The sequence below is a fragment of the Pinus tabuliformis genome, chromosome 1_2 (genome assembly GCF_031772625.1).
Source record: "Pinus tabuliformis cultivar Carrire ecotype Pingquan chromosome 1_2, CPIR1, whole genome shotgun sequence".
Lineage (NCBI taxonomy): Eukaryota > Viridiplantae > Streptophyta > Pinopsida > Pinales > Pinaceae > Pinus > Pinus tabuliformis.
Window position 1 is genome coordinate 593,885,271 of NC_142298.1, and position 16,468 is coordinate 593,901,738.

Consider the following 16,468-nt stretch of genomic DNA (forward strand, 5'->3'; position numbering starts at 1 on the left):
AGGTGAGCATTCTCTAGAAACAAACATGGATCGACAGGTAATTAATCTAGGCCCTTGATTAAGTTCTAATCTTGGTCGTTGGTGCTCCAAGAGAGGATTATAAGAAGAAGTCGATGGATAGATGGAGAATACACTTGAGACACTGGAGAGAGCCGCAGAGAGTTCGATTTCCTTGGAGGGTTCAATTTTTAGAGAGCCAACAGTTCTGGAAGAATTCGAGCTTTGGTAGGGAAGCAAAGACATTGAGGGGCAGAGACAATGAAGCCAAAGAAAGATTTTCCGATCCGGCAAGTGCATTTGCAGAGAGGCCAAAATTTCTTCAGTATGTTGCGCAGTCCCAGTGCAGAAGCTTCAATGGGCAATTCGATTTGCTGAGGAAGGAAGACATTTTCAGTTCCAGAGGCTGGGCAAAGGTTCCAGAGTGTCGAAGAAGTGTTTTCCTAGTCAACAGCAGGTGAGATAGCTTGATTAGCAGACGATCCGGGTAGCACGTGTTGCAGGTAGCCTCAGGTTGATGCAGAGCCTATGCAGGCCCAATTGGATGGCTTGCTTTTCAGTAGCAATCGAGTGTCGAGAATCAAGATTGCTCGGAGTGAGGGTAATTTCCCTGAAAATATTTTTGCTAGTATTTTTCTCTACGGGATTGCTAGTTTTAACATCCAGATTGTACTCAAGTAATTTCACTGTTGAATAATAATAAAAACCCTCAGTCATTGCACCGGTTTTCCCAAGTCGGATTTTTCCAGGGACATTTGTCCAAAAATAATTGTGTTAATTATTGTGTGTGTGTGTGTGTGCTAGTATTTTGTCAGTTTCTAGCGTTATTTTCTTCCGCAGTTTATTGGTAAAAATAACAGTGTGAATTATTTGATATTTGTCGTAGCAAATAAATTGTTAAATAAATTAACAATTAGGAAAATAATTTCCAGTTGTTGTGTTAGATGAAATTTTCACATGGTATCAGAGCGTGAGTGATCAGTTGAGAAGCTTAGAAGCAGAAGAAGGAAAATTTTGTTGTTCAGAGGGAGCAGTAGGCCGAAATTTCCTGGTGTTGCACAATACTCAGGCAGAACAAATTGTTGGGGCAAGGGTTCAATTTTCAGTTGCGGGTTAGCAAAAAAATCGATTTGCCCATAATAGTGAATCTAGCAATTAGAGGGAGCAACCACAGCTCATATTTTTCGCTGAGCAGATTTTTGGTTGGACGCAGAGGGTTTTGCAGCAACGAATTCAACGTCAGGTGGAAGAGAAAAACACACAACAGAGGGAAAATTTCTCTAGGGGACTTTGATTTTCAGAAGTTCGATTTTTCCAAGCAGATTGGTAGTAACTGAGTGCAGATTTCCTCACTTTAGAAGGGAGTGCGTATTGCAGATCCAACAGCCAAGAAGAGGGAAAGAGGGAGTTTTCGACAATTTCAGAGATGGCCACAGCAGGGCTCAAAGATCAGGACAGATTGGAGGGAGCCTCCAACTATGTCATCTGGAAAGCTAGGATGTCCTTTCTTCTAGATGAATACGACCTAAAGACCTATGCAGAAAATGTGGTAGCAGTTCCCCAGGACCCCGATCAGCTGAAGGAGTATAGGAAGGAAATGGCAAAGGCAAAGAGGATGATTTTGGATGGAGGATGGAGTTCGAGATCATCTGGTCTCACATGTGGCAGAAAAGGGAACGACCAAGGAGATGTGGGATGCTCTGTCTGAGCTATTTCAGAGTTCTTCCGAGCAGCGGAAGATGTTTCTCCAGGAAAAGTTGAGGAGTACCAGAATGCAGAAGGGCGAGAGCATAGATGCCTTTCTCACTCAGATTCAGGAGGTCTGAGATCAGTTGTCATCCATTGGGGAGGCACCCCAACCCACAGAGCTTGTACAATTGGCACTGAATAGTGTCTCAGAGGATTGGCAAGTATTTGTCTAGAGTATCTTGGGCAGAGATACCTTGCCGAAGTGGGATAGGATGTGGTCTGATCTACAACAGGAGGAGTTGAGGAGGGCTCTGTTGAAGAGTACCATCAACAACGGCAGCAGCAAGGGACCGAAGAGTGAGGAGGAGAATGTGGCCCTAACATCTAAGGGTCCCAGTCAGGGGCAGGGGGAGCAGAAGAAGAAGAAGGACTTGTCAAAGGTCAAGTGCTTCAGATGTGGTGAGTTCGGTCACTACAACACGCAGTGTCCTCTGAGAAATAAGGACAAAATAGAGAAGCAGGACTAGGCAGCAGTGTCCGCAGAGGTTGACAAGCTATCCTCTAGGCTTAGGAAGAGTTTGCCATGTTTGCAGCCATCCCTCCAGAAGAGAGGTGGGGTAACTTGGAGTTGTAGTCCCAGAGATTGCATAAATTGCACACGGTCCATTAAGGAGTCCACCTCGTGAATCATTACCTAGCTATGGGGGGCCTCAGTATTCAGTAGCAAGATGGATCACTGTCAAAGATGCAATCAGATTCCAAAGTGACAGTTGTAGACTAGTAGCAGTCAGGGGCTAGGGAGCATAGTGCAGAGTTGGCAGCAGTGCAAAGTGGCACAGTGCAGACTCAGCAGCAGTGCAAATTCCTTAATGGACAGTGCAGTGGCTAGTAGCAGTTAGATGCTCAGGAGACAGATGCATCATACTGAACACAAATGATTCAATATTTTGGATGTTTCTCAGTTGCAATTGTTGTAGTTGTTACAGTTGCAGCAGCAACAAATGAGAGGGAGTTGCAGTGCATATGCAGAGTTGGCATCAGTATGGTAGCGTCAACAGTAGCACAAATGCAGCATCAGAGTTGCATAGTGGTTGGTGGGCAGTGGCCAGACATCAGCAACATAACAGAGGGGTGATACAGAGAGAGGGTGTTATAGCAGCAATGGTGCAGCACTAGAACACCTTCCTCGCTAAGAGGGAGTGTTAGTTTTTGTAGCATCGGAGGTGTTCTAGTCTCGAAACCTTGTGGAGAGGCTAAACACATGAGATATCCAAAACCCAAAATCGTTTCTAGAAATTCCACCTAGAAATGGCTCAATTAGATTATTAGCCGATTTTTAAATTTTTCCTAACTCTAAACTTAGGGAATATGGTTAATTAATTAGTATTAATTGAGATAAGGTGAGAATTCTCTACAAACTCACACAGATCGACAAAGATTTAATCTAGGCCCTTGATTAAGTTCTAATCTTGGTCGTTGGTGCTCCAACAGAGGATTATAAGAAGATTTTGATGGGTAGAGGGAGAATACACTTGAGACACTTGTGAGAACCACAGAGAATTCGATTTCCTTAGAGGGTTCAATTTTCAGAGAGCCAGCAGTGCTGGAAGAATTTGAGCTTCAATAGGGAAGCAGAGATAGTGAGGGGCGGAGATAGTAAAGCCGGAGGAATATTTCTAGATTCGGCAAGTGCATTTGCAGAGAGACTGAGACTTCTCCAAGAGGTTGCGCAGTCCCAACACAGAAGCTTCAGTGGGCAATTCGATTTGTTGATGAAGGAAGACGTTTTCAGTTCCAAAGGCCAGGCAAAGGTTCCAGAGTTTCAGAGAAGCATTTTCCCAGTCAACAGCAAGCAGGACGACTTGATTAGCAAACGATCCAGGCAGCACGTGTGGCAGGCAGCCTCAGGTTGACGCAGAGCCTGCACGGGCCCAATCGGACGGCTTGCTTTTCAATAGCAGTTCAGTGTCGGGATTACTCGAAGTGAGGGTAATTTCCCTCAAGATATTTTCGCTAGTATTTTTCTCTGTAGGATTACCAGTTTCGGCATCCAAATTATACTCGGATAATTTCATTGTTGCATAATAATAAAGACCCTCAGTTGTTGCACCAGTTTTCCCAAGTTGGGTTTTTCCAGGGACATTTGTCTAAAAATAATTGTGTTAATTATTGTGTGCGTGTGCTAGTATTTTCTCAGTTTCCAGCGCTATTTTCTTTCGCAGTTTATTGATGAAAATTACAGTGTGAATTATTTGATATTTGTCGTAGCAGATAAATTGTTAAATAAATTAACAATTAGGAAAATAATTTCTAGTTGTTGTGTTAGATGAAATTTTCACACAAATGCAATGAAGATCAAATATTTCTCCTTGGAAATGTCTGCCCCCTGCCTCTAAAATTATTCCTTCCTCTTCCTCTTCGACCATCTCTTCCTCTAGAAGAACCTTGTGCATGATTCTTCTCTTTTTGTGCAAGGCACATAGCTTCTTCAGAAGACTGAGGAGTTGCCTTCTTCTCAAACGCCTTCTCTCTTTCAGCGAACTTCTTCTCAAGGGAGTCAAAAGAAATCTCCTCAAGTTTTCCACTTGCTTGCAACGACTCAAGGTAATGTGAATAAGTGGGATATAGTGCCTTGACATAGGCTATGAGAGGAACATTTATTTCTACACCAATGGCTTTTATGTCATGCATAATGGATCTTATTTCTGATGCTAAGGCAAGAGAGTCATCATTTTTTAACTTAAGATTGAACAACTTGATCATCAATTGAACAACTTCAAGTTCAGGGTGTCAGTCATATAATTCCTTCAACTTCTTTAAGCCTTCAAAGGCATTTGAAAATGGCAAAATATAATGACACACCTCTTCATGTATTGATGCTGCAATCAAGGCATAGGCCTTACTATTCTTTTTTTCCAAATGACAAGCTCCTTGTCTGATGTGGGCTTTTCAGGACGTGTTTTATCTTCCTGGACCACTCATGGTAGTTCTCTTTGCCAGTGGGCACTACTCCCACTATGAGATGAGTAGATGCATCATACAATCTAATCTGGTCTCAAAATAATTGCAATGGTTGCAACAAAAGGTTGATGTATTTGTAATCAAACTGAGTGGCTATGTCTTCAAAAATTCATTAATATACCTCCATCATATATATAATTCATATGGCATACCATACATACCATCATACTTTCATACCATCACATACCATATGGCTTTCAAAAAGGAACTCAACATATTTCAACCCACTTTCATATGACATACCAACCATTCATGCCCACGGCCTTAAAAAATATATATGCTCCTCATATATTATATACCACGGCCTCAACATATAAAAAAGGATTTAGAATGCATAAAATTCAAATTATGCATGAACCACCATATGATCTTCAAATTAATGTTATATACCAAGCTTAATTTAATATATGGCCTTCAAAAAGGAGCATAACCAATGCATTTTATATGCCATACATAGTTTTCAAAGTATATTTGACACAATCACATGCCTTCAACAAAAAAGCGCATACCATTTTCAACACACAGCTAACATGGTTAACGCAAACTTCAATTAGTCAAATGCACAGGCAGGGCTCCTCCAAATGCATGACGGGCTCGACAGGGGCCGAGGGCACAGTCTCACAATCAGCGCAGCGCGATTCAACCAATGTTTCAATGCAGCAGTTAAGTCACGGTTCCGACCAGCGAGAATGAGGAATACGACCCCTTCATATGTTGTCAGTTCAAAAATCAAACAACATTCATTTTTATCAACGATGCATACCATCCAATTTAACGCAGGGTCCAACCTTCAACACAACATTTCGACCTCTCCACACATCACACAATAAGAGATTTGAGATTCAAAAGAAATATGAAACTAAATTTCAGCAGATAGAGGACAAAGCATTCAGTGCACAGAGCAGGGAATCTGGCAGTGTATAGGAGTTATAGGAGCAAAGAAACTAATTTTGGGAGTTGGCTCTGATACCATGTCAAGCCAAGAGTAACTCCGAATCAAATTGTGTTTTTCATTAAGAGAGAATATGAATATATACAAGGAGAGGGAGACTATTGGGTTTCATCTCCCAATGTCTCTTCATCTTCCAGCTTCCTTTATTTTGCTATTTACAATATTTACATAGGTTTTCCTAATCCCAAAGATTAGTTGCCAACACATACCCATTTTCATGTTTTGAGCAGCTTAGTATCACAAGGGACTATCATGAACCAATCTCTCCCAAAGATTAGGAGTCAACATGTACCCATTCTCATGTTTTGAGCAGCTTAGTATCACAAGGGAATATCACGAACCAATCTGGTTCACAAACTGAATATTCAAAATATTTGGAATAGTTAAAGAAATCCATTTGGATTAAAATAATATATTGAATAAAATGTACGAGAGGTTGATAAAATAAATTTACAATAAAGACCCAATTAAATACCTAAGTGGGTGCCTTTTTCCTAAGAATCATAACCTTTAATTTAGGCATGTCTTTTCATTATGAAATGTGCTTTCGTTATTAATTATTATTTTAAAAAATTTATAGTTATATTTATATGTATATGTTTATTACATTTTCTTCCCCTTTCAGAAATGTTTTGTCCTTGAAGCATATTTATAGAAATGTTTTACATGTTTACTCTAGCTTGTAATGTCTTCATATGATTCTCTACTTTAGATGCTATCATGGTTAATGATACGAAACAGTATGAACTTCAAGTGCCAAGTAGAATTGTCGAAATGTAAAAGGATCTAACCATCCTAATTCAATTCTTTGTGGAACAATGCATTTATAGGATTATCAAGATGAGTTTTTATTATGAGACTCCATGCTACTAGTATTGATATTCTTCGGAAGAAAGGTCAATTGTTTCCGTTCTGAGCAATGTTGATACACTAATTGGTGATACACTAATACTTGCTCAATGCTCTTGTGATTAGGATTTTGATGAGGTGTCATTGTAGCATGATTTCTCCTTACTGTATTTGTAGTTTTTCTCGATTTACTTTTTGTTGAAATGTGTAACTAAGTTCTGTCTTCATAATATCTTATGTACTCTTGATTTTATATATTTGATGTAAAAGAGAGAAAATTATTGCCTTAGACATAAAACATAAAATTTCTCAATGACCAGAAAATGTAAATTAACTCATTTAGCCCACTTAGTGATGATGTATTTAGTGATATTTCAGATCTGATTGTTAGTTTACAGCTGTAAACAACCACAGATCAGCGAGCTAAAGATGTCGAAAATAGATGGTCAATATGCCCAAAAATAGTAAAAATGCACTCGCACTCAAAATTTCCAATGTTTAGGGCTTTTAGGATGTGTGATTCAGAGATTTCAGAACTGATAAATTTATTACAGCAGTAAATTAGTGACAGATCAGCAAGCTAAAAACACTGAATATGATGCCCAAAATGTATAAAAATAGTAAGTTTTACCAAAAACTGAAAATTCAAATTTATTTATTTTTATTAAGAATATGCTTCAGAAATATTTCAGACTCGAATTTCACAGTTATGAAATAAATTCCAGCAAGCTAGAGTGATAGATCTAAGTCAAATTAGAGATGCCCAAGTTGTCAAAATTTGTGAAAATTTAGATTTTGCAATTTTAATCAATTTTGACCAATTAAAATGTGATTTTAGGGCTTAGATATTGGTGATTTGACTGTTGTATTATAATTGAAGCAAAACAAGGGTTTAAAGGTCAAACCCTAGGCCCAAGGCCTTGAAGATCCCATAGTTGAAATTCGTTGAAATTTTGGGATCACGTTGTCGCTTGAAAAATATGAATTTTGAGACCTTAAACCTACAAAACTACTAAGTATTTAGTCTTAAAACTTCAGATTAGGGTTTTGGGTCAATTTAGGGCAAAAGAAGCTAACAAAATGGAGAACAAGGCTAAGGGAGGTGAATTTGCGGGGATAAAAGGGCTCGGATGATAGATTGGAGCCCAAGGATGAAGAATAAGGCCTCAAAGAGGCAACGCTATGCCCAATGAGGCTAGCGTTACGGGTATGGAGGGTTCAGGGGCCTAGGACAAGGCCTATGGCCTAAAGGCCAAGGAAAGGGAGCCGCAAGCCCTTAGAGGGTTGCGGCCTAAGGAGAGAGGGAGAAGAGGGCCAAGGAGGGAGGCTAAGGGAGGAGGGTCGAGAGGGAAGGAAGCCGAGAGGAAAAGAGGATCCTGCAAGGCCGTTTGGGCCCACAGTTAGGGTAAAGAAGGGAAGTCGCAGCCCCTAAGGGTCACGACTAGCCCTGGGAGGGCTAAAAACCAAGACGCTGGAGGAAGAAATGGTGACGTTGAGGCCTAGGAAGGCAAAACCGTGGCTAGGAGCCTTGAAAAGCTTAAAACCCTTGCTCCAAAAAAATTTATGCTTCAACTCTTTCATTTTCTAAGAAATTCTTTCGTGGAATCCCTGCAAAAATTTCCAAGAGACTAGATCTTACCCTCAAGGGCCTAGATCTAGCTCTTCTTCCACTTGACTCCTTGATCTAACCTGCAAAAATAAAATTTACAACACCCAAACCCCAAATATATACAAAATGAATCTAAAAATCCCAACCCAAGTTAGAAAAATAATTTACAATTTAAATTACAAAATATACATGGGTTTTTAAAATAGATTTTGAGAAAATAATTTTTATGATATTTTTTTTTTGAAAGAATGGCTAAAATGCTTCAGAAAAATTTAATGCTCACTATAGCCCAAGCAAAGATTCAATCCACCATATAAAAACTAGAGATCCAAGCAAAGTAACCCTTGCCCACAGTTTGTGAACTTGGAGACCAAGGATTGAGTACCTGCACACACTATGTATTATCTCAAAATAATAATATAAAGCACCACATAGGAAGCCTGTAGTTAATATATACTATAGATCAGAGACAAGAACACCTAGAGTTGCACCCCGAAGTCTTCTATTATAGTAGAAAAAATAGTTCCCAGCAGGACAATAGTTTACAAAATTCTTCAACAGCAATTCTAGCCAGAGATCAAGATGATTAGAGACTCAACTAACTCTCCTCCAAATGGAAAAATAACGGTTAGTTTCTTTAATCCTTGTCAAAATAATCTTGGTCGTTGATAAACACTTCAAGATCTTTTAATCTTAGCCCTTGATTTTTTATTTTTGAGTAATTTTCGAATTTATCATTTAATTCCATTTTAATTAGTTCAAAATTAATTATTTTGAGCTAATTTCCTCAAAAATTTAACTTTGTTTTAACCACCAAGGTCTAAGGGTTCAAATTTTCTTGAAAAATACAATATTCCCTTGGTGGAGGACCTTTAAAAATTGACTCTTTTAAGACCCAGGAATTTTTCCATTTGAAGAATTTATTTTCCTAAGACAATTTAACTTGACTCTAATTAATTAATTTTCTGGCTTAGGATTTAATTTTATTTGGCCAGAAAAATTAATTAACTTACACATGAGGGGATTTAATTATTTTTCCAACCCTCTAATAGATATGATTTTTCATTTGCAAGACTCAAAAAGAGAATACACATTTGTCTTAGACCCTCAAGACACATAATCCATCTGTGACTCAATATGATCTAGTAAACCAAGTGATTTGTAATAAAATAATTAAGCCAATTAACTTAAATTATTCCCAAACCACTTTTACATCAGATTAGACTAAAACACTAGGACTCACCTAATAATTCAACAAAAATTTCACCTTAGCTTTAGGGGTTTAAGCTAAAGGGAAAAAACTCTTTTGATTATCCATGTCAAAAAACACAGGTAATCAGTGAGGCTAAAAAACCTCCTAGGATGGAATTCGACATCAAATTATAGGCTTACCTAGATTGTTACATAGACTTAAGGTTTACTAAGATCATTTACAATATATAACTTGTAGAATGGGATGACCATAACACATGGATTGCTGATATGTGATCCGATCCTTGTTGAAAAAGTTGGTACTTCCGCTTCCCTGGAACATTGACAAATTGAGTGCAACAGGGTTGGCACTACATGGAAAATCCTGATTTTGGTTGTGTGGTCCCGCTTCCCGACTCCATGTACATCCCCACCCCCTTCCACTCATTTTAACCCCAATCATCATTTTTCCCATCCAGGTCCACATAGGGTTAGCCTCCCCTTTGTTGGAAAATCAAAGATATTATTAGGGTTTGATTCTCCTTTCTTGATAATTACTTGTGAGTGTGTTGGCTTCTTTTACTTCTTTATTATCGTATCTTTCATCAAACAATTATACATATATGAAGATCACAAAAACAAGAGACACGAGATATAGGCACATGCAGGGAAAAACCCCCCTCTAGGGGAAAACCCAGTGAAGGTAATTCAATCGTTCAATAGTATTCTTTGAGACTCTTTACCCTAGACCAAAACCAAACTTTCCCTCCAAACCATGTCAGCCTCCAAGACCTTTGACCCCTTCTAGCAACTTCAACTAGGCAGTAGCTTCCAGCGATAGCGAAATCTTAGGAGACTTCGATCTCCCAACCTAGACGGCGAAACAGAGAGAGAGGCACCAAAAGCTCGATTTTCTTCTTCTCTTGAGGCTCCCCCAAACTTGCTCTTCTTTCGTCCTCCCGGCAACAGACTTCGCACTTCTCCAGCGCTTCTTGAGATATCGAACTTCCTTGAGAGTGAGTGATCCAAATGAATTCGACCTCCTTCAATATATAGGCTTCTCATGGGTCGAATGGGGGTCCTTAGGCCGACTTGATATTCCTTAGGCCGACATGATGTGGAGGACACATAATTCATATTTGACTTGATACAAAACCTTTTTACATGATTCGAAAGCCCAAGAAGGGTCTCTTCAAATATACAATGACTCTATAAACTCAATATTAATCCTAGGAGTCCACAATGGGGACTTTGACTAATATAATGATGACACAAGCATGAAACCCATGCTTTAATAAGTCATTGTTACAATAATAATAATAAAAATCTTTATTCTTTTGACTAGTACATTACATAATGACTCAAGTACATTATTGAAGACCGAACATAGTTACATTTTATAAAACTCCCTCTTAATTAGGGAGGTATTCATAATGTACATATGCAATGGAAGATCTCAAACTATATGAAAAACATGAAGAACTTTTAGGCACCGCAATGCCATGCACTAGATTCCTAACAAGGGCAATCTATCCAACCAGTCACTCAACAATTTAAACATTGCAATGCCATGGACTAGATTCCTGACTAGGGCAATCTATCCAAGTGGGACTAAGGTGGACTCAAGCTTTCAGCCCCTCTAGATACGATCACGCTTACTTGCTAACCACCAACCCAAACGTACAGATGTTTATCCAAAACAGAGCTCAAAAAACAACACCACCTTTTCAATTCTGGGATTCCAGACATCAACACAGAGTGTCAACCTGATGTCTCCCCAGGCAATGCTTCACTCGCAAAACCTCAACCAATCTCTTCCATTTCCTTACCATCAATACAATCACCAATATCTACCAAACCCAGCAGGTTCCTTAGATATTCGAACTTCTTATTAGGAAGATCCTTTGTCAGTATGTCTGCTACTTGTTCGTTTGTCGAAACATACTCTAACTTCACAATCCAATCCTGCACCAAGTTCCTAATAAAGTGGAACTTGTTATTGATATGTTTCGTCCTCGAATGAAACACGGGATCTCCAAACATCTTGATGCAACTTTGGTTGTCACAATTAATCATAGTAGGACCCAGAGACTTCTCGAACAAATCTGTCAAAAGCTTCCTTAACCAAACAACCCCTTTTCCTACTTCACATGCAGCCACATATTCTACCTCGACACTACTCAATGCAACGAGATCTTGCTTCCTACTCATCCATGAGATCATAGCAACTCCCAGACTAAAGCATCCTCCAGTAGTGCTCCTTCCATCGGTCTCACTACCAACCCAATCAAAGTCTATGAAGCCAATTAGCTTGACTTCCTTACTATCATACTTTAGGCAGTGATATATAGTACCACGAAGATACCTCAATATATGTTTGGCAGCTATCCAGTGATCATGACGAGGCTCCAACTGAAACTGACTAAGAATGTTCACTGCAAAACATATATCTAGCCTAGTATTTACCAAATACATCAGGGAACCCACCAACTGATGATATGAGGTAGGATCCACGAGACTAGAGTTGGATCTCCTCAACTTCTTGAGGTTGGTGATCATAGGAGTAACCATCGGCTTGGAGTCCATCATCCCAAATTTCTGCAATAACTTGATGATGTACTTTCCTTGCCCCAAATATATCTCCCCAGGTCTCTGCCATACTTCTAGACCTAGGTAGTAATGCATCAGTCCTAGATCCTTCATCTCAAATTCAGTTGCCAACATCTTCTTGCATTCTTGAATCCTTCGTTCTACACCAATGATGAATAGATCATCCACATATATTAGAATAATGACGGGCTCATTATTCACGACCTTGATATATAGATTCGGATCAGCAATACTCTTCACGAACCCAATCCTGAGAAGATATGCATCCATTCTTGCATACCATGCCCTCGGTGCTTGCTTCAAGCCATATAGGGCCTTCTTAAGTCTGCAAACATGAGAGTCCCTACTATTCACTTCAAATCCTTTAGGTTGTTCGATGTACACTTCCTCATCAATGGTCCCATTTAGAAATGCGGTCTTAACATCCATTTGATGGATATTCCACCCCATTGTAGCAGCCAATGAAACCAACGATCTAATGGTAGTGTACCTTGCAGTAGGTGCAAATGTTTCTTCATAGTCAATGCCTTCCTTTTGAGAGAAACCCCTTGCGACAAACCTTGCTTTGTACTTGTCTATACTTCCATCAACAACATGTTTGATCTTATAGATCCACTTCGATGTGACAACCGATTTGTCACTAGGTCTAGGAACGATTTCCCAAAACCCATTCTTCATGATGGATTGATATTCTTCCTGCATAGCTTTCTTCCAAACCTCTTCATGCTCAACTTCCTGGAATGTAGATGGTTCAGCTTCAATCAACTTTGTTATATATGCAGCATAACCAGAATACCTTTTTGGTTTCTTACTTTCCCTGGAGGACCCTTTCGCAGCTTCATGTCCTTCAACATCTTCTAATGTAGCTTTCAACCAATTTGGCCTCTTCCTTGTGGTTGGGATAACCACTGATTGAATAGGCTCACTTGGTCCTTCTTCTTCATCATTTGCAGTAGAGTTCTCATGTTGAACTTCATCTTCTTCAAATACGGAAACTTCTTCATCATCAGAATCAATAGGAATATCCTTTGATTTCTTGTAAGCTTGATTCTCATCAAGTATGACATCCCTGCTTACTTCAATGTATCCTCCCTCTTTTATGTAAATTCTATATGCTTTTGAGGAAAGACTATAACCAACGAATATTCCCTTGATGCTTTTCAAGTCCAACTTCTTTCACTTGTCTTTCAGAACATGGATATATGTTGGACTTCCAAAGATTCGGAGGTGATTCACACTCCGCTTCTTTCCAATGAATACTTCTTCAGGTGTAGTATTATCAAGACTCTTATGAGGACTTCTATTTTGAACGTACACGGCAATCATCGCTGCTTCACCCCATAAGAACTTCGGTAGATCTTGATCAAGGATCATAGTTCGAATGCCTTCTTGAATTGACCTATTCATCCTTTCAGCCAATCCATTTTGTTTGGGATAGTAGGGAACAATGAGCTCCCTCTTAATACCTACATCCTTACAATATGCAATTAATTCTTTAGAGGTGTATTCCCCACCATTGTCAGACCTTAGAGTCTTTATATTTCTTTCGGTTAGGGTTTCCACCTCAGCCCTGAACTCCTTGAATTTATCAAATACTTCATCTTTACTTTTGAGTAGGTAGAGCCATGTCTTCCTTGAATGGTCATCAATGAATGTTACATAATAGAGATGTTTTTGTAATATTCCTAATTAGCCATGGCTAATTGGAATATTCGATTTTGCTCAATTTTGCTTTCTATGGTTATTTATAAATAAAAAGGTGAGGAAAGGGGGACATAACTCACTTTTTGAATAAAGCTACTCCCTAGTAGCACAACGTTGTAACTTAAAAGGGGAGCCAAGGGGGCCAAGGGACCACGTAGAGAAGGGGGCCCACATAGACACTTGGAGGGACTGCGCAGATGGAGAAGGAGCACGTGGCAAGAGAGAGGCTACGTTGGAGGAGGTGGACCTTAGGGTTTTGAGAGAGGCCAGCGCTATAAAGGAGAGAGGAGCCTCCTCATTTGGGCATTCGATTATGTTGCATTTGAGCTAGTCACTTCAACTTAGAGCACGCTGGCTGTTTAGCCTGTCTGCAGCATTGTTTAGTGCATCGAGTGTCTCCGTTCGGAGATCTCACCCTTAGCCTTAGCGGGACTTCGAGTCCCTGCTCGGGCAAGGTAGTTTCATCAGTATTTTGCAGGAGGAGCGATCTCTAAAGTTGAGGAGGAACTGAGCATTTTGATGACTGCGCAGTCTTGAGAGGGGAGGACGCAATCCCTTTTGGTAGGAGCTCCGGATTGGGTTTATGTGGAGAATTTGAGCTTGGAGATTGAGCAAAGGATCAGCCCTTGCATATTGGAGGATTTTGGCAAACTCTCGGGTAGAGTTTTGGAGGATTCTCTTCAAGGGCAGCGCAGAGCCTTGAGGGATAGCATAGATCCTCAAGGGGGTGATTTTCGGAGGTCAGCTATTTTAGGAAAGCTTTATGGGCTTTTCTGGGTTTATTGAGCAAAGGTTGATCCCAGAGTTTCAGCATTTTCTGAGGAGGGGAACAGCCCCAAATCCTCACTTGATTTCAGCAGTACCAGCAGCACAGCAGTTCTCCGGCAGCTTGGACGCAGTTCAGAGAGAGGCCATTTCCTTACCATTCTGAGTGTATTTCTTCACTTGCCTTGTGCAAGTCGAGGTGCTATCTTTCTGATCACCTCTTGTACTCTTTCCATTACTCAGTATAATAAAATGGCTTAGCATTTCTCTCTGCATTTCTCGAGTATCTACTTATATTCCATGTATACATTATTGTATGTTGCACTATTGTTATTTTTATCTCTTTAAGCTTCCCGGCTACTATACCACTTGTGTGTTTTTCTCCTATACTCTTAGACAGAGTCTGGAAAGGGCCAGGTAGCCTCCAAATCTTGTCCTCTTTTCAGAAGCGACATATCTGGTAAACACCCTCCCAGTCCATCTCTGGTTGGAGTTTGCTTGTGTTTGAGGGATACCCCTGATAAGGGATATTACAGTGGTATCAAAGCATAGATCTGGCTCAGCCTGTGGAGCTAAAAGCCTATGACACCGAGGGAGAAGCCCTACATCTGTTACAGAGTAGAAAAGACAGAGATATTGAGCATAGGTTGGAGAACACCTACGAAGAGGGACACTGTGTTCAGGTGGTGGACACAGAACAAGAGGAGCCTGTGGTGAACATAGAACAGGAGGAGCCTATGGTGGACGCAGAGCAGGAGGATCTGATGGCAGATGAGGACGGGTAGAGATTTGCGGACATGCTCCTCAAATCAGTGCAGGATCTGTCGAGGCAGATCAAGGTGATGGGGCAGAACGGTGTTGGAGGCTAGACAGCGTGAGAACCCACAGGTTTTCCAGGTTGGTGAGGGATCGGATACATCCCACCATTTTCTAGAGCAGGGTGCCACTCAGCATGATACTACTCAGCAGATGGCCTCACATGCCCCTACATGCTCTACCATGCCCACTTTCCTAGGAGCAGACATGAGGGCCGAAGCCCAATAGGAGGCAGAGCCCGGTCATATGGGCGATTATTTTGCAGAGTACCAGGCCTATGGGCAAGAGTTCAAGGATGCTCTCTCATTCAGAGACTTTGTTCAGCTCCAACGAGATAGTAGACCCCGCGACCATCACAGAGGATACCGGCATTATCATGATGGAGCCACCCACCGCACAACTAGTAGATTCCACTTGCCTATGTTTGATGGCTCATCAAACAGTTCGACAAAGTCTTGGGTGGAGAAGCTAGACATCTATTTCCAGCTTAACCAAATGTCGGAGACAGAGGCCATCAAGGTGGCGACATTACATTTGGATGGTGAGGCCCAGAACTGGTGGTTCCATGGGATGGTTACACTCAGACACTCCACAGTTACGACATATGTCGAGTTCACTAGGAGATTGATAGAGAGGTTTGACTAGGGGGATCCAGAACAGCACTTTGTTGAGCTGACAAGGCTCAAACAGACCGAGAACCCAGAGACCTACATTGCGGACTTCTTGAGGGTTTCAGTGATGGTGCCAGATCTATCCACGACACAGAGGATCTACATGTTTGTTGAGGGGTTAGCAAAGCCACTTCGGGGTCTAGTCATATCCAGTAGACCAGCCACACTCCAGGATGCTATTAGCAGGACCCGAGACTTACAGGATGCGTTACCCAGGACCCGAACAATCTCACCCCCAGAGACAGGCTTTCCATCCTAAGGGGAAGGATGTGAGGATTCCGCCTCCAAAGGGGAATCCAGGACGAGCACAGATTGATGATGATGCTAGGAGGGAGCTGAAGAAGAAGCGGTTGTGCTTTACTTGTCAGGAGCCGTAGGCACGGAGACATAGATGCGCTGCTTGCAAAGCACATTTTATTGAGGTCTTCTCCGAGAGCAGCGGGGAAGAGGATGAGGAGGATGCTGTGGAGGCAGGAGATAGTCATGCCGCGCAGGATCCTTTGCCACCTCCACCACCACCAGCAAGTGGTGCAGCTTTTGCACCTACCGGAGGGGCCCTTGCAGCATTACGAGGAGTTCCCAAGTATTTGACGT

General features: G+C 40.9%; 1 protein-coding gene across 1 annotated transcript in view; it reads right to left on the reverse strand.

Moving 5' to 3' along the window:
- The window catches only part of LOC149207045 (protein HHL1, chloroplastic-like), a 122,939-nt gene that overhangs the window by 12,289 nt on the left and 94,182 nt on the right, over window positions 1-16,468 (reverse strand). The window lies entirely within an intron of this gene.